The sequence below is a fragment of the Oryctolagus cuniculus genome, chromosome 12, assembly GCF_051225735.1.
Source record: "Oryctolagus cuniculus isolate XC-2025 breed Fujian yellow rabbit chromosome 12, ASM5122573v1, whole genome shotgun sequence".
Lineage (NCBI taxonomy): Eukaryota > Metazoa > Chordata > Mammalia > Lagomorpha > Leporidae > Oryctolagus > Oryctolagus cuniculus.
The window spans coordinates 18130214-18148935 of record NC_142878.1 but is presented as its reverse complement, the minus strand read 5'-3'; the positions used below and the strand labels follow the sequence as shown (position 1 = coordinate 18148935).

Sequence of the window (18722 nt, the reverse complement as noted above, 5' to 3'; positions counted from 1 at the left end):
ATATGTTGAATTCATTTCCAATATTTCATTTTTATATCTTTAAAATCTCTATTTCATGTGAAAAATGTTCATTCATGTCATGTATGGATTTCCTTAATTCATGGATTTGCTTCTGATTACTTGTAAGAAATCCTACGAGCAATTTTTTGAATTTCGTTTCTGGCGTTTCTTCAGCCTCTTCATCCTCACTTACTAGGGCTGTAGTACTCCTTTGGAGACTTCATGTTGCCTTCCTTTTGCTTGTTTTCTGAATTGCTGTGTTTATTTTTAGACATCTGTGGAGATACTATGCCTCTGTGGATTAGTGGAGTGTTTGCTCTTTGAAGACCCAGAGGTTGTGCTAGGTGTGGCCAGGAGCTCTGTTCAGTTCTCTAGGGTGAGAGGGGTGTCCAAGGTGACACCCAAATTGAGTTTGGTTAATCTTTTTTTTTTTTTTTTTTTAAATCAGAAAGGAGGTTTAATAATCTGCTCCTTTGGCGTAGTTTCATGCTTACCTTTTCCCCTTCAGGGAGACCTATGCCTGGTCACTAGCCCCAGTGGGTATAATATTAGTTCATGCTGCCACAAGAACCACACTAAGGATCCACACGGTCCTTGCTGTGAGCATGGATCCCTCAGCAATGACCCTCATCATGGAGCTACCATAGTGACTGCCCAATGACCCAGCCACACCCTGCGCCCTCACATGCAGCCACAGTGTTTTCACAGTCCCAGAACACAAGGCTCCCACAGTCACAAGCACCTATCCCCCATCAATTCTCAGCCAGACTCTGAAATTTCCTTTTAGCTGGTTACTGGGTGCATGGACATGAGCTGGTACAGCTGTTACATATGTCCAAAATGATGACCACCCTTTCTTGGCTAGTTACAGGATGCTGGTGCTGGGTGGCTAGGGAGAGAGTAATGTGCGCCCCCCCCCCCCTTTCCCTCTAGGTTGGCAGGTACACTGTCTCCCACAGGGCTTTAAGTTGGACTCATGCCGGGTTCTTCCTGAAACTTTATCACTAGCGGCTTGGACTGTTGCAGCCTGGTCTCACCTCACTCTCTAAAGCTGGTACTGTGCTGTTGGCTGCTAGAGTCTTGAGTAGATCCACAGTGTCCCTCTAATTTGTGTGGACTTTCTTGAGACTTCCATCTCTCCACATTTTTTTGAAACTCTTCCCCTAGTCTAGAGCAGTAAGCTCCCTCCCTATTCTGCCATTTTGGTATCTCTAATAACATTTTATTTAGCCCTACATATATAAAACATTACCATTTCAGTATGCAATCCACAAAAATTATTAGATGTTTCACAATCTGTTTTCTTCTGTACTAGATTTTCAGCATTCCATGTGAATTTTGTCTTCACAGCACATCCCACTTGGCCTGGACACATTTTCAGATTCTCAGTAGCCACCTGTGGCGAGTGGCTTTCACACTGTATATGGAGCTCGGCTCAAGAGCATGGCCTAAATAAAAATCAAGCCATTTTACTCAAACTGTAGTACTGAACAGAATTAACTACAGAAATAAACCTTTCCCTGCTGAAAACAATCAACCAACCAAATAACCAAGAAACTGTTAAGAACAGCTTGGCTGAATTCTCATCAAATTTGAATTCATTGTAATGGGTCCCAGGAGTTGGCCTTGGTGAAATAGGCACTTCTTCACCACAAAAGTTTAGTAAAAACTTTGTAACTAATTGCTCCTTTTTTATATAAAGATTTATTTATTGTTTTGAAAGCTAGAGTTACACAGAGATCTTCCATTCACTGGTTCATTTCCCAAAGGGGCACAAAGGTTGGGCCTGGGATAAGTCAAAGCCAGGAGCCTGAAACTCCTTCTGGGTCTCCCATGTGGGTGGTAGGAACCCAAGCACTTGAGCCATTCTCTGCTGCTTTCTTCTGTGTAATAGCAAGGACCTGGATTGGAAGTGGAACAGCTGGGACTGGAACCAGCACTTCTATTGAGATGCCAGCATCCAGGCAGTGGCTTAACCAGCTGTACGTCTTAACTAACCTTTCTCATCACCTCCACACTAGATGCTACATTCAGGGTCACAGAGCAATGTATGAACTCATCGCTGTTTAGAGGCTCTGATAAATGAGGCAGGGAAGGCCAGAAAGTGTATTTGATACACAGGCAGCCACATTGATTCTTCACCGGGAGTCCAGCCAGTCGGACAAGAACTGAGTCAAATGTACTCTGTTTTCTGCCCTGCACTGAGATCAAACCCAGATGGTGTGGTCTGTCCACCAGGGCCTGGGTGTTCCAAGGCTTTGGCTGAGAGCTAGCACCTTGGTGGAAACGTTGGACTTGGAAATGGTGAGGGGATTGGAATAAAGGATATTTGTAGTGGAGTGAAAAATGATCGTTGGCTTGCTACCTTAGTTTTTCTCAATACAAAGTGGGTATTTTTACGCTCATTTTAAATGAACTCGGGAAAGAGGCGGTGCCCCGGGTAAGCCATTTACCACCCAAACTTGCCAGTCTTTGTTGTTCTTCCTTGGTAAGCCGTGATGTCTTCCTGATTGTTGGTGAGTAAGAATTTGGCTTGTAACTAAAAGTGAACCCTATCTACAGATGACTTAACTTCCCCTGTTATATTAACAGTTTTGTAGAAAATTGTATAATCCAGAGAAGTAAAAAGAAAAAACTACTCATTATTTTCTTGTGTCAATATATTATCAGTCATTATTTTCTTGAGTCCTTTTCCCCCCTCTGTAAATGTAAATATATATATATATATATTTAAAGATTTATTTATTTGAAAGAGTTATACAGAGAGAAAAGGAGAGGCAGAGAGAGAGAGAGAGGGGGGTCCTCCATCTGCTGGTTCACTCCTCAATTGGCCACAATGGCCAGAGCTGTGCCACCCTGAAGCCAGGAGCCAGGAGCTTCTTCTGGATATCCCATACGGGTACAGGGGCCCAAGGACTTGGGCCATCTTCTGCTTTCCCAGGCCATAGCAGAGAGCTGGATTGGAAGTGGACATGAACTGGTGTCTACATGGGATGCCAGCAGTGCAGGTGGCGGCTTTACCCGCAATACCACAGCACCGGCCCTGAAATGAAGGTTTTATTTTTTGGCTCTTTGCCTTGTATCCAGGATCTTTTCACTGAAATGGAGATGTGCTGTGTGCAGCTACCAGTTGTGTGCAAGTCCTTGAGAACCTTGCTTTCTGGTTATGGGCTTTCTGGATTATTAGACACAATAACACTGGACAGAGTGTGTCAAGGGCAAAGCACATGCCAACACGAGGTGGTCTACCTCACATTCAGGAGACTGACATTTGCTGGGACTTGTTCTTACAGTGCATTTGCTTCCCAAATGCACATCTTCTGGGATGCCTTATTTTTTTTTTTAAAATAAAGTACTGCCTAAAGTCCTGAGGACACCAACAATAAATTGCAAGATATATATATATATATATATATATTTAACTTTTTGTCAAATGGAAATTTCAAATAGATACAAAATAAGCAGGAGACTAGAATGACATCACTCCTGAATCTATCATTCAACTTCAACCATTATCAATATTGCTTCATTGATTGATACTTTACTTTCCATACCTCCCACTTCGTACACCTGTGTAACTCATATCCCAGTTCAGATATAAAGCATTTCTACCTCCCAGAGAATTCCTTCATGCCCCTTTCCTACAAGGCAGCTACTATTTTGATCTTTTTTTTCACCTTAGATTTGCTTTACCAGTGTCAGAATTTCATGTAATCTGAATCATATAGAATATATTCTTTTGTGTCCAGCTTCTTTGCCTTGCATTTATGTTTGTGAGAGACACACCACAATTTGTTTTATCTTCAATTCTTAACTGATATTTGGCTCTTTTGCAGTTTGAGGCTAAGAACAATCTTGTGCAAACCTTTGTGTGAACATATGTTTTCAAGTTTTCTTAGGTTAAATATATAGGAATAGAATCGCTGGGTCAAAGGATAGGGGTATATTTTAACTTTATCAAAACCTGCCAAGCCCTTTTTCCATTTCTGCCCACCATGTGTGAGAGTTCTTGCCGACATTTGCCATTGTCAGTCTTTTTACTTTTAGCCACTGTAGTGGGAGTGTAGTGGTATCTTGTTGGGGTCTCATTTGGCATTTCCCTGATGACTAACAACATCAAGCCTATTTTTCCCCCATGTGCTTATTGTCCGTTTAGCCTTCCTTCATGAGGTATATGTTGAAGACTTTTGCTTAGGACCTGCTGCACTTATCTTACTTCATAGGCACTCTTTCTTTGGCCATGGGGTGCTTAGGGAAGCTCTGCAGGAGCTCAGTTGTGTCTGTTTGTGGTGGTAGATTTTCCCTGCTCTCCCAGCCTTGTGGCCCCCTTCCACACTGCTCCTATCATTCCTCTCCTGAAGCATTCTTTCCGAACGTATCCCTAGGATGAGGTTGTGAACCTCTTCGCCTTTCCTCTGCCTGCATGACTGAGGTCTTTACTGCTATGTAGCTGTAACTCGTGTGTTAGCGTCTCAGAAGTTCCATTGACAACTCAGGATTCCATTCTAACCCAGAGACATGAAAACTAAAAATATCTCAAAAAACTATTTTGAAACATTGGAATTGAGTCAAGATGTAATATATTCTGGGATTGTCGAATGACACTGATATTATTCATAGAAACTTCAGAGTGTTTGGAGAGAGGCTGTGATTTATATCCAAACCACTGTGCTCCTGCTAGAAGCTAAAATAATATTCCCCAAACTCTATGGTAAAGGACACGATTTAAAAAAATTCCGATCTACCATAGACTGATATTTTGATAAATATAAAATGTTACAACAACGTTGACCTGCTATAAGGGTTCCTAGGCATAATAATATCATAGACAACTAATTATTTGTAGACCAGCATAGTCTGTGGGCCATTCTAAGCAACCTTGATTCACAACACTGAATCTGGAGCTAGATTGCATTGGAATCTTGACCATATTGTTTATCAGCTGCTGTTCTGTAGGAAGCTTTTTTCTTTCATTTCTTCATTTTATAAAATGGAGAGAATGATGATACTAGCAATAGCTGCTGCACAGGAGTGTGGTGAAGATTTAATAAGTCGATATATAGGAGGTTTTTACTCTAGGGCTTTACATACAGTAAGTACTGTGTGAAGATTAGCTACTACCATCATCATCATCTCGTAAATCTACAACAGTCAAGGCACTTTCAGTTTTAAATAACAGAAATCCTGTTCAAGTTAACTTAAAAGAAAATAAAAGGAATATGCTGGCTATTTGTAACCAGGTGCTCATAGGATGTGATCTAAATACAATACTCTGCTTCTTTCTTCTGTGTGGGTTCTGCTCGCAGATGGACTCTCCTGTGGGTAGCAAGACAGCCACTAGATGCTCCAGCTTACAACTTACCAGCGTAGCGTCCCAGCACAATGAGGTTCTCATCTTCCTACTTTCCCAAAATTTGGGTTATTAGTTTCATTGGCCTGGCTTGGTTCATACCATGAACCTACCAGTGGTTGGAAGACCTCTTTCTTTCTCTGTATGTCTGCCTTTCAAATAAATAAAATAAATCTTCTAACCACTGGTTCACTCCCCAAAGGCTGCAACTACTGGGGCTGGGCCAGGCCAAAGCTCTGAGCTGCTTCTGGGTCTTCTGCATGGGTGTCAGGGGCCCAAGCACCCGGACCATCTTCTTCTGCTTTCCCAGGCCATCAGCAGGAAGCTGGATCTGAAGTGGAGCAGCCGGCACATGAACCGGCACCCATATGGGATGCCAGCAGTGCAGGAGGAGGCTTAACCTTCTATGCTACAGTGCCAGCCCCTGAAGGAAGGTTTTGATCCATGGTGGGGCTTTGTAGGAAAAGATGTGCCTGATGAGGAAATGAGCAGAGCTTCCCATGGAGAAATTTCTGGCCAATAGGGAAGAGTGCTGCAGGTGGTAACTTGATGAAAACGTGAGCTGGGCCTTCTACACTATGGTCTTCTTAACAGCAGGACATAGTGTGTTGAATTGTCTTAGTCTATTTTGTTGCCACCATAGGAGAGTTCTTGGGATTAGGTAATTTATGAAGAACAGAAATTTATTTTCTCATAGTTCTGCGGGCTGAGACATCCAATATCAAGGTGCCAGCATCTGGCAAGGGGCTTCTTGCTGTGTCCCCTGAGAACAGGGATGCCATGTCCTCACAAGGGGCAAGAGAGAGCTAAAGAGAGCTCCCTCCATCTTTCAAGTCCATTATAAGTGCATTGATCTATTCATTGAGGCAGAGATTCTGTGACCTTAAATATGCCCCACTGGGTTCCAGCTCCCCACATTGTTCCTTTGGGGGTTAAGTGTCCAGTACATAAATTTCTGAAGGGATGTATTCAGACCACAAAAGAACTGTTTAGCAAAATGCCCTTATGAAATTAGCCAACATTAATCAGAAGGGCATAGTCATCTACCATTAAGAAGCTTAAATGGGCAATATGTGGAAAAGTTGATTTTTGTGGTTAGAGACTGGACACCTGCAAGATGAGGGCAAAGAAGGCACCAACGTTTTGTTCAAATCAAATAAAAATGAGTGAGAGCCCCGTTCATGGCATCATTTGTTGAGAAATTCTGTGCTGAGAACTCCAAAGTTTTTTGTATGCTGTGATGTAGGAAATGATCAGAGTTGTGAATGGCCGTCTCACTTGAACTCTTAAACCTTGCCAGGCAATGAGAGGTTGGAATAAGTTGATGGATACAGAGTATGGAAATTTTTTTTCTCTGTAGGCAGATGGCTAGGTCATAGAAACTTGTTGAAAAGATGGGATTTATATCAAGGACTTGGTTGGGATTAAGGTACTCTGAGAAACCCAGTTTATTGGATCCCAGAGAGTCACAAGGTTGTCCTTCCATGCTGGTGAGAGAAGACATCTGGACATATTCTTCTTGAAATAGCAGAAGACAAAACCGAGACTTGGTGAGAGGGTTAAGGGAGTATCGGCATCCGTACTCCACTGCTTATAACTGTATCCTCCCCTCATTTTCCATTGCCAAGTTGCTCTGAATTCCCCGTTAATGCAAAATTTGAAGTACTGCATGGCTATTTGTAAAACATTTTATATATTTATTTGAAAGTCAGAGTTAGTGAGATCTTCCATCTGCTGGCTCACTTCCCCAATAAGGGCAACAACTGAGGCTGTACCAGGCTGAAGTCAGGAGCCAGGAGCTTCTTCTGGATCTCCAGTGTAGGTGCAGGGACCCATGGACTTGGGCCATTTTCTGCTGCCTTCCCAGGCACACTGTCTGGGAGCTGGATTGGAAGTGGAGCAGCTGGGACTTGAACCAGTGCCCATGTGGGATGCTGGTGCTGCAAGCAGTGGCTTTACACAACTTTGCCACAGCACCGGCCCCTGCATGGCTATTTAACAGAGACCAAGTCACATGTACTGACCAGTCTCACAATTTTTTTTTTAAATATTTAATTTTATTTTATTAGAAAAGCACATAGAAAGAGATGAGAGATCTTCCTTCTGCTGGTTCATTCCCCAGTGCCTGTGAAAGCTAGGGCTGGCCAGGCTAAAACTGGGAGCCTGGGACTCCACGGAGGTCTCCCCCGTGGGTGGCAGGGATCTGAGTAGTGGAGTTGTCTTCTGCTGCCTCCCTGGGATGCATTACCAGGAAGCTGTATCAGAAGCCAAGTCAGGACTTGCATTGGCGTTCCTATATGGGATGTGTATATTCCAAGGAGCGCCTTAACCTGTGCAAAGTGCCCACCCCAATCTCACAACTTTCATTTCATGTGATTCTAACTGTATGTTTATATAGCTGTCTGTTGTAATGTAAATCTCAGAGTGTGTCTGATTAACTAAGCATCTTCTTTCAGAGGAGTTGAAAAGAGGAAGTGATTGAGTTGAATTCCTCTTTTGCCCACTATCATGAAAAATCTCTCCAGAACTTTGGAGATGAGTATGTGAATTTTAAATAATCCAGAAATGTGGTCAAACTTTAGGAAATGTTTGGATCAACATGGCTTTGTGATGTAAAGTTATGAAACTGAATCTATCACTTGATATTGAAATTGAGTAGAGCCAGCACTGAAAATGTTGAGTGATTTTTTTTAGATGCATTTATTTTATTTGAAAGGCAGAGCTATGGTGGAGGAGGGAGAGAGGGTGAAGGAGAGGGGGAAAGAGAGAGAGAGAGATCTTCCATCTGTTGGTTAACTCCCCAGATAACTGCAACAGCTGGGTCTGGGAAAGGCAGAAGCCAGAAACCAGGAGCCAAGAGCCAAGAGCTTCATGTGGCTATCTCACATGGGTGCAGGGGCCCAGGGACTTCGGTCATCTTCTACTGCTTTCCCAGGTGCATTAGCAGGGAGATAAGTTGGAAGTGGAGCAGTGGGGACACAAATCAGTGCCCATATGAGATGCCCTCATCCCGAGAGGTAACTTAACCCACTGTGCCACAACACCAACCCCTACTGAGTGATTTTTAAGCATGGCTTAAGACCACTTGCTACTCAAAATGTCATCCATGGAACAGCATCATAGGAATAACCTAGGAGCTTGTTAGAAATGTACAATCTGTCTATCGACCCTTTCTCTGGGTCTACAGGTTCCGAATCTGCATTTTTAACAAGATTCCCCAGCTAATTTCCATGAATCCTAAGGTTCAAGAAGTATTGATACATATTTTTTCTTTCTCTCTCAGATACCCATGATGATGACCAACACGAGATTGTTGTGGCCTTCCCTAGACTCTCTGAATTAGAGCTGGGATTCTGAGAGCTTTTTAAATCCTCAGAGGGTTCTGCTGGAGTTAGCCTCTTACATGCAGATTCTCACTGATCTGACGAAAGTCATTAATGTTAGCCTTAGGTCTCTGCACTTACAGCTGGGAAAGTTCATGATGTTGCTTTTATGGTACTGCCAAGATTGTGTTTTTGGACAGTAAACAAGTGCTATTTTTGGTGCTATCAATAAAACACATGTATCTCCCTCTGCCCCTTCCACCCTCTGCCTGCCATTCAGAGATTTTGGACACTGTGCTCACTACAGAAAAAAAATTGGGCTATTTTGGTCCCCACAAAACTTCTTTGATCATAGCTATATGGATATACTCAGTGCCTTTGCTTCTAGAGTCTAAGCACACATCCTTTGTAAAAAGTCATTATGGTCAGCGCCGTGGCTCAATAGGCTATTCCTCCACCTAGCGGCACTGGCACACCGGGTTCTAGTCCAGTCAGGGCGCTGGATTCTGTCCCGGTTGCCCCTCTTCCAGGCCAGCTCTCTGCTGTGGCCTGGGAGTGCAGTGGAGGATGGCCCAAGTGCTTGGGCCCTGCACCCCATGGGAGACCAGGAGAAGCACCTGGCTCCTGCCATCGGATCAGCGCGGTGTGCCAGCCACAGCACGCTAGCCGTGGCGGCCATTGGAGGGTGAACCAACGGCAAAGGAAGACCTTTCTCTCTGTTTCTCTCTCTCGCTATCAACTCTGCCTGTCAAAAAAAAAGTCATTATGCAAGTTATTATAATTAATTCGAGGAACCAAAAGATACCAAAGAGTACAAATTTAGGAGCTTCAAAGCTGGGAGAACAGAGATCCCACTGGATAAATGTGTTTCAGGAGTGATGCTGCAGTTTGAGATTAGGATGGACAAGCAGGGGATTAATGTGGTGCTGGGGAGGACATTTCAGACAGAAGGACCATGAGTAGACTTAGAAGGGGACAAGCATGGTGGATGTTCATGCAATAAGGGACAATCTAAGTTAGATGGCTGTGTAATAAAATGCAGTCATTTCTCTGTATCTTTAGGGGATGGGTTCCAGGACCCTCCTTAGACTGCAAAATCTGAAGATGCTGAAGTCCCTGAGGTGAAATGGTACAGTGTTTTCAGGTGACCTTTATATATCTTCCTAATACTTTAAATCACATCTAGATTACTTACAACACTTAATGTAATGTAAACTCTATTCTAGGGAATAAGGGCAAAAATGGCCATGCATGTTTAGTATAGATGCATTTTTCTGCCAAATCTTGTTGACTCATTATTGGTAGTTGAATCTGTGGATGAAGAGCCAACCATATAAGTAAACTACAGGTAGGATTTAGGTCCCAGAAAGTTGGGACAGTTGAATAGAGAGTAGTAAACAATGGGTTGAGGAGATTGGACTTCATCATCTTGGCATTTAGGAGCCAGATGGGTCGGCGGGCAACATGACCAGATACCAGTCTTTAGATCTATTTGGCAGAAGGTCTTTGGGAGGAAATAGAGGAATGGAACACTGGGAAACTATGGAGGCAGTGACAGTGAGAGTGGAAAAGAGGGATCAGGTTAAAGGTCACCAAGGGTTTGAACTATGAGAGTGGTAGTCAGAGCGAAAAATAAGAGGAAAAATTGAGAAATATGGAGGTTGAGTCTAGAATTTGATGAAGGATTGTGAAACGACCAAACGTAACTCAGTATGAATGGCAAGATAGAATGGAGCTTATAAAATGGGGGAAGAGTTGGTTGGTTTGCGGTGGTGCAGTGACTTAGAAGATGGTATGCACAAATGTTCAGTCACCAGGTGGAAATTGGAGTCTGGAGCCAAGAAGTTGTTTAACCAAAGTGTGATCACTGCAGACACACCAGGGGAGGACCTTGATGGAGGAAGAAGTGTTGGTGAAATGGAAATGGAGCCGTGATGTAAGACAGGGACCATCTACAATTGCAGATGAGAGAAGAAAGACTTTTCAGCTGGCGCTGTGGCTCACTAGGCTAGTCCTCTGCCTGCGGCGCTGGCACCCCGGGTTCTAGTCCCGGTTGGGGCACCGGATTCTGTCCTGGTTGCTCCTCTTCCAGTCCAGCTCTCTGCTGTGGCCCAGGAGACAGTGGAGGATGACCCAAGTGCTTGGGCCCTGCACCCCATGGGAGACCAGGAGGAAGCACCTGGTTCCTGGCTTTGGATCGGCGCAGCACGCCAGTTGTAGTGACCATTTGGGGGGTGAACCAACAGAAGGAAGACCTTTCTCTCTGTCTCTCTCTCTCTCTAACTCTGCCTGTCAAAAAAATGAAAAAAAGAAAAAAAGGAAAAAAAAAAGACCTTTCAAGGAAGTAAAAGACCAGACAGGTGGGAAGAGAACGAGACGCTGCTGTGTTTCAGACGTCAGGTGGAGCCTTCACAGTGAGGCCGGTAAACAGCAGTATTCCATAGTACAGCAAGATTGACGAGTGTCAGCACGAGAAAACGCTGTTGCGGAGAGAAGGCAATTAAATGGCTCCCAGCAACTTTGGGGGGAAGCAGTTTGAGGAGAGCAGTAGGAACGGAAGCGAAACCACAGTGACTTCAGACAGTATCTCCATTGCGAGAGCACGGAGGGAAGAGTGTCTTCTCTCGTGGAACTGGTGGTGAAGGGAAGCAGGAAGAGAGGGCAGGAGGGAATAGAAAGGAGAAACGAGAACTGCAGGGTTGAACTGAGGGTTTTAGGATACGGATGACCAGACGTTTGGAGCATAGGGAGATTACTGATGCCATAGACAGGAGTGTCAATTGGTAAAGTCAACAACAGGAGTCACTGTGCACTTACTCCTCATGTAGGATCTCTGTCATTAATGTGCTGTGCATTGAGATTTAATGCTATAACGAGTACTCAAATAATATATTTCACTTTGTGTTTCTATGGGGGTGCAAACTGTTGAAATCTTTACTTAATGCATACTAAACTGATCCTCTGTAAAAAAAAAAAAAAAAAAAAAAAAGAATAGAAACTATCAACTCCCAACTTGACTCTCACTGGGATTAAACATGACAATAGGTCTGATCTGATTTCATCATCATTAAAAAAAATCATCTATTATTTTTCACTTTATGTTTCTGTGTGGGAGCAAACTGTTGAAATCCTTACTTAATGTATACTAAGCTGATCTTCTGTATATTAAGATAATCGAAAATGAATCTTGATGTGAATGGAAGGGGAGAGGGAGTGGGAAAGGGGAGGGATGTGGGTGGGAGGGACGGTATGGGGGGGAAGCCATAGTAATCCATTATTCGTACTTTGGAAACGTATATTCATTAAATAAAAGTTAAAAAAAAAAAAAAAAAAAAAAAAAAGAATAGAGAAGGTGGACCCAACAGTGGAAGAAAACCTACTATCATCCTGCTTGGGATACTTGATGGAGCAGAGGTCTTGGGAGGTGAGGAGGGAGTAGAAGATAAAATCAAACTCAAGCCTGACATAGTTCTCGTTCAGAGAGTAGTTTCAAGGACAGTCATTCCTGCTCTCAAGGATTGCAAACTAGGGGAAGAGGTATAGGTCCACCAGGCAGCAATGACACAGAAGGTTCCACTGCAGACACTTCTATCCTGTGTTCCCAAAGATTCTTTTTCTGTTTCTGCATCCAAAGCCATGAAAAGCAGTGTCACTCTCTTCTGAGTCACATATGCCTTAAAAAAAAAAAAAAAAACTTCATTAAAAGCAAAAGCTTTTTTCCGTCTCTGGAACTTTCTTGGGCTCCTGAGTTTCCCCCCAGCGTGTTTTGCAGCTTGTAGTTATAAGAGAAACCTGAACTACCAATGGGAAGAACAAGCTGCATCCTATTTATGTGAATTGGTAGTTATCTTGGAAAAGTTAGCCAGTTTATCTGAACTGTAGTTCCTTTTGTAAAAAGGTGGTCACAGTGTTTAGTAAGATACTGCGAAGACTCACCCATGTCAATGAGTCATTAATAGATTCTCTTTGAGATGCGACCAAGTAATATCCAAGATGGCAGAGATCCATCCCCTCGGCTTGTCCCTCCTGTGGTAAGGGGGCTGCCATCTTCCTTAAAGACGTCTCTCTAGAAGGTTAGCCCATCATGTTAGTCTCTTTCTGGAGCCCTTTCTCCTCCAGTGGTTGTTGCTTCCTGTTCACTTCTCTTTCCTGTGTTACTGTCTCTCTGTGCGATCACTCTCAGGCTGCACATTCTGCAACGATCACCAGTTGCATGCTGAGATACACACAAAGAAGTTGTTGACTTTTCAAGAAGTATTTTAATTTAGGAGAGGATGGTGGGAAGGCAGCGATACTCAACATTGTGGACCAAAGTGCCATTCACAGGTTGAATTTTCCCATCAGCCTCTCAATCACATAAAGGTACTGCCACTGTCCCAAACACAGACCAATCTGCAAATGTGGTCTACAGACATGCACCACCTGATACCTTGCAAGAAATGGGCATTCTGCGCTCCCATCCAGGATTCTGATTGTTTTGAATGAGAAGGTGTATGTTAAGGTCCTTGGGTTATTTATAAGCACATTAAAGCCTGAAAAGCACTTTTTAAAAGGAAATGGAAAATCAGGCATGGATCAGTTAGCAAAAGCCATGCTTAGTAAATACTCTCAGTAGGGGCATTTGGCCTAGTGGTTAAGAGGCGCTTGATGTGGTTGCATACATATCGGAGTGCTGGGTTCAAGTCCCGATCCAGCTTCCTGCTAATATGTCCCTAGGAGGCTTTGGACTGGCCCACCCCTAACTTTTGCAGGCATTTGGGGAGTGAATCATTGCATATGAGATCTCTACCCTCCCTCCCAATGTCTGTCTGCATTTTAAATAGGATGAACATAAGTAGATAAGTAAAAATTATTGTTTTAAAAGATGTCACTTAAGATGCCCACGTCCCATATCAGACAGCATAGATTTGAGTCCTGGCTATTTTCCTAATTCCAGCTTCCTGAAAATGGTTACCCTAGAGGGTAGCAGATGGTAGTGCAAGTAATTGTGTTCCTACCACCCATGTGGGTGACCTGGGTTGAGTTCCTGGATTCTGGCTTTAGCTGGCCCATCCCTGGTCATAGTAGACATTTGGAGAGTGAACCAGCAGATGGGAGATCCCTGTGTCTGTCTCTCTGCCTTTCAAGCAAATAAGTAAATAATAAACATTTGGAAAAAATACTCTTAGTAAATCTCAAGAAAGAAGAGTCTTCTGTCTTCAGGGTCAATGATATGAATTGAGACAAAGAGAAAGGACAAATTAACACTCTCTGGAGTAGAAAAAGGTAGTGTGTGTGTGTGTGTGTTGTTTTTGCCAGAGGAAAGGAAAATAGCAAAGGTGGAGGAAAGAAAGAAAATAACTGGCAAGTCAGAGCGAGAAATCGTGGAATGGAAAAACAAGGTCCTTGGGAATGAAATACCTTGAGGTAGTGAAAGAAGAAATAAACAAGGAGTAAAGTGCTCTTAAAACGTACCCTGCTGAAAATGTGGATGTGGGGAAAACCAGATCTCTCCAGACTGGCAAGCAGGCATGAGCGTGTGATGTTCAGAGCGAGCGTGCGAGTGAGCGCCAAACCAAGTAATTTAGCATAAGGCTGCCTTAAAGTGTTTCCTAGCCCTCGTGTAACATGGTAAGCTTGTGTTTTGAATTTTCACTCAAGGACATCTTTGTACAGAAGAACAGCATGGTTTGGTTTTGTGCCCGGGTGACTGGAACGAGTGGGAGGCAGGTGGCCAAGACGGAGTCTGTGGGGGTGTGTTGAGGTGTCAGTAAACAGGCAGGAGACACACTGGCCCTCCACAACAGGCCTTTTTGGGGTCCAGATGACTGGGTGAGTTTGCTGTTAATCAGATCCACACAGATGGTTGGGAATGAAATCTTACCCCCTGTCTTACCTCATAAGGATGGGATGGTGGCCAGCGTGTGGGGTGAGTTAGGGACACCGTGGCTTCTCCAGGAAGCCCCATGACAGTGTGGAGCGGGATGGCGGGCAGTGTTGGGGAAGGGTGAAGGGATGCACTCTAGTTTTCTTCAGTGGCACCTCAGTTAATGTCAGTGAAGCATCCCAGGCAGGCTGGGGAAGGGGAGGGACTGGCCATCCAGGAGAAAGAAAGACAACGTGACACGGTTATTGGTCTCTGGTTCTGTGATGAAGGGCTCAGTAGGACAGCTAACCTTTCTGAGTCTCTTCTGTTCGTCTGCAAAATGGGTCATGTCTCTCCAGGATGTGATGTGGTGAGTTAGCACCGTTCAGAGGAATCTCAGTGTGAGATCAAGATGGGAACTTAGAAATCTTGCAGAACCAAATCCCTTCCTTTTATTGATAGGAACTGAGGCTTGGGCAGCTGAGTGGTGTGTTTAGGGACACACTGTCCTTAGTAACAGATCTAGTAGGAGATGCTGGATCTCCTGTTTCCCAACCAAGGGCTTAAAACATTTGGGAGCTTATTCTAATGTCTGCTGGTTATATTCTGGAGATAAGGGTAGTTGTACTTTAATTTCTAGATCTTTGGTTTGTTGATATTCAGTGGTAAGCAAGGACATCTATGCTTAATGGTTCATGTTTTAACAGTTGGCAATTCTGCCTGACTTTCCATTTTACTGAAAGGAATAACCTTTACATGTTACCTAAATTTTAACTTCTGGCTTGGCTCATTTCTCTTGACCTTGTAATTCCTGTGAATTTAGCACACTTTCCTGTTATGGGATTTGTGAGTGTCCTGGAAAGAGAACAGATGAATTTTAGAGTTACACAAGCCTAGCTCAAATTCTGTCCCTGTCACCTATTCACACTGTACCTTGGGCAAGTTCCTTAATTGCTTTGAGTCCATTTTTTTTAAAGACTAGATTCTGTCTGTCTTCTGGGGTTGTCTGAAGATTACTAAAAATAATGTTTAAAAGTGCTGAAAAGAGTCTGGAATATTGAAGGGTCTTCAAAGACTTCACAACTTTTTGCATCAACTTGAACTTACCTTTTAATTCTATTTTCCATGCACTTTTTGAAATGACCTTGTACTAGCAGCTCAATAACTACCAACAACTATTTATTGAGTACCTTACTGGCTGAAGCATGGTGGTTTATTGGAGTTAGATATAAAATATTTGCCAGATTTTTTTTGGCAGTGTATTTGTTATAGGAAGCAACACCAGTAATTTGATAGTGTATCGTCTACCCCCATCCAAAAACAGGCTGAGTCTCTGTCTGCAGGTAATTTTTAAAAATACTCAAATGGCAGTTGCCTATGGTGCCTTTGACAGACACCCTTGTTCCCATTCATCGTCTGGGTTACCTGCTTGCTTTTATCTGCCTGCCTCTCACCGGCTTGGGTGGCTGCTCTCCCAGCAGGAGGTTCATCCCCAAGACAAGCTGCACTGCTTTCTTCCAGGGTGAAGGACCCCTTTCCTGGGTTGTTCATTGCTTAATTGACTTTCTATAAAGACATTTCCCTGGCATCTTAAAGGTCAATGTCTTGTTTGCATTGAGATCTCTTGTTTGGCCCTGGTATGATTGGACTGATAGTGAATCCCAAAGGTGGGGCAGAGCTACAGAAGCAGCTGCTTTTATAAAGAAAAGGGGTAAAGGTGGTCCACTTGCCTGCTTTTCTTTTTTAAGAAAAGGAGAATTCCCTTTTGCGGGTTTGCATAAAGAGAGGAGTTTGGGCTTCATCCATATTGATAAGTGTAAAGGGGCTATTCATGTGAGACAACTGGGAGATGACTTTTGTGACCACGGTAGGAAGAGACGTGCTAATGTGATACGGAGTAGAGTCTGGATTTCCATTTTGTCCTGCGGTTGGTCTCTTTGTCCAGGGAGACACACAAATGCAACTCTAGAATACTGACAAGCGGTAGCATTAATATTCAGTGGAAACCTTGGTTGGTTGGCCTTGGGATAATGGTGTGAAGAAGGAGATAGAATAAATAATTAGAATGTAATCTAATATTAGCAGCTATGGCCTGGCTTCCTGGGAGGTGGATTTAGGGATGCTTTAATTCTTAATACCACCAACAAGCGATTGAAATATGCACACACATCAGACGCTGGGTCACAGCTGGTAAGCCACTGGGGTATTTTCAGGAAAGGAAATAAAGGATTTCCAAGGGGCAGAAGTAAATAAGTCACATTTCCCCTGTCTGTGTTGTGCCAGACCGGGAGACTGTATATTTGTAAAATAATCCATTTCACAGTTTATTTCTTATTGTCTTAACATGCACAGAGGAAATGCTGCCCATCCCCTTTGAAGCTTTATGCCAATGCCTTGAAAGCTCAGGATCAATGCCCTTCAACCTTCTAAGGTTGGGCAAATGCCCCACTAACTCCAGGAGGTTAATTTACAAGATTGATTCTCATCTGCTAACCTTAACACCAGCAGACTCAATTTGTAGTTATTTTACCTAGCATCAAAACTTGATTTTTAACAGGAAATAGATGTTTACATTTCAGAAGCAATTCTATTTAATATCTTACATGACATATAGGTCTCAAGGGAATATATGGAAGGAATTGTTTATGGGAGTTACCAAGCAAAAGAACAAGATCTTGATTTTCTCCACACTGAATAGGGCAAAGGGAGTAAACCTCAGGGCTTGTTTTATTTGCACAACAGCATTGGGCAGCCAGCCCATCTGTGAAAGAGAACAGAGGCTGGGTTGTGACTAGCAGCCAGTGTGACTGATTCATGTTCAAATATAGCAATAAAAACTCTGGTGGCCATATAGCAAAATAGCAAGAATAAAAAAGGAGGGGAGAGGGCAGATGTTTGGGTTTAAGGTTGAGATGCCCAATCCTAATCTCAGTCCCAAATCAAACCCAGTCCAGAGTGCCTATGCTGGATACCCTGTTCCAGCTTCCTGCTGAGGCAGACCCTAGGAAGCAGAAGTCATTGCTCAAGTGATTGGTTCCTGCCAATCACATGGGAGATTTGGATTGAGTTCCCAGCTCCCAGCTGCAGCCCACGCTGTTGGAGAGTCTCCCAAGCAGGTGAAGCACTTGGTCCATCTTCCACTGCTTCCCCAGGCCATAAGCAGAGAGCTGGATCAGAAGAGGAGCAGCTGGGACACATATCTGCACCCATTTGGGATGCTAGCGCTGCAGGCAGAGTATTAGCCTGCTATACCACAGTGAGAGTTCCTCTCTGGGTCTCTCCTCCCTCTATCTGCCTGTTAAGCCAACCACCCAACCAACAAGCCAATAAGTGAAGTTCGCTCTCAGATGACCTGTCTCAAAAAAGAAGCAGCACTTCAGTGGTGGTCCGTTTTGGCTGATGTACTGATCACCCGTCGCTGAATTTCAGCAAAACTCACTGACCCATTCCTCAGACAGGTTCCTAGAGCCTTGATTCACTTGTTCTTTTCCTGCCACATTCCACTGTTGCTTGCTTAGGGAGCTTTCGGAGAGTGAGTGGTGAATAATCAAAGCTCCAAACCATCCATCTCTCATCTTCGGAAGGCTGACGGTTCTTGATTCCTGCAGGCCACTTTCTCTTCAGCGGACAGGTTGCAGGGGAGACAAGCTGCAGGACTGATTTTGCTGGGTTCATCCCATGCTGACTTTGCCATCCTCCTGGACTCGGGTGTCTGGGGTGTAGCAAATCCGAATGGCACCTGCCAGGGTCTTGTTTCTCCAATGCTGTTTAGGAATATACCATCAAAACACAGGACTCTGATGATGGGTCTATAGCTTAACAATCTCTCATTGAGGGGTAGAGTGACTTTTTCTGGAAAGGAGAAATGGGAGCAGACAAATAAAATACCTGCCAAGTTAACTACAATACCACCCTGGTTTGAGCAGGCCTATTGGTTCTGGCAAAGCAAAGATGCGTTTCTGATTTGGTGGGTGAGCTGAGTGCCCTTTGGGGCTGACGGGGGTCATGGGTGTAGGGAAGCAGTGCTAAGATGGAAAGGACAGAGTTGATGGGCAGGTTGCCTTCCTCATCCCATCCCCAGAGAGCGTGAAGGGATCCCAGGATAATCCACACACCAGGGCCTGGCTGGTCTGAAGGCATCCAAGCTTGTGTCAGGGCCCCATCCTGGAACAATTGTGCCATGCATGATGCCAATTCACAGGTG

General features: G+C 43.8%; 1 long non-coding RNA gene across 6 annotated transcripts in view; it reads left to right on the top strand.

The window, feature by feature from the left end:
- Positions 1–18722, top strand: part of LOC149122958 (uncharacterized) — a 106023-nt gene that overhangs the window by 52181 nt on the left and 35120 nt on the right. The window lies entirely within an intron of this gene.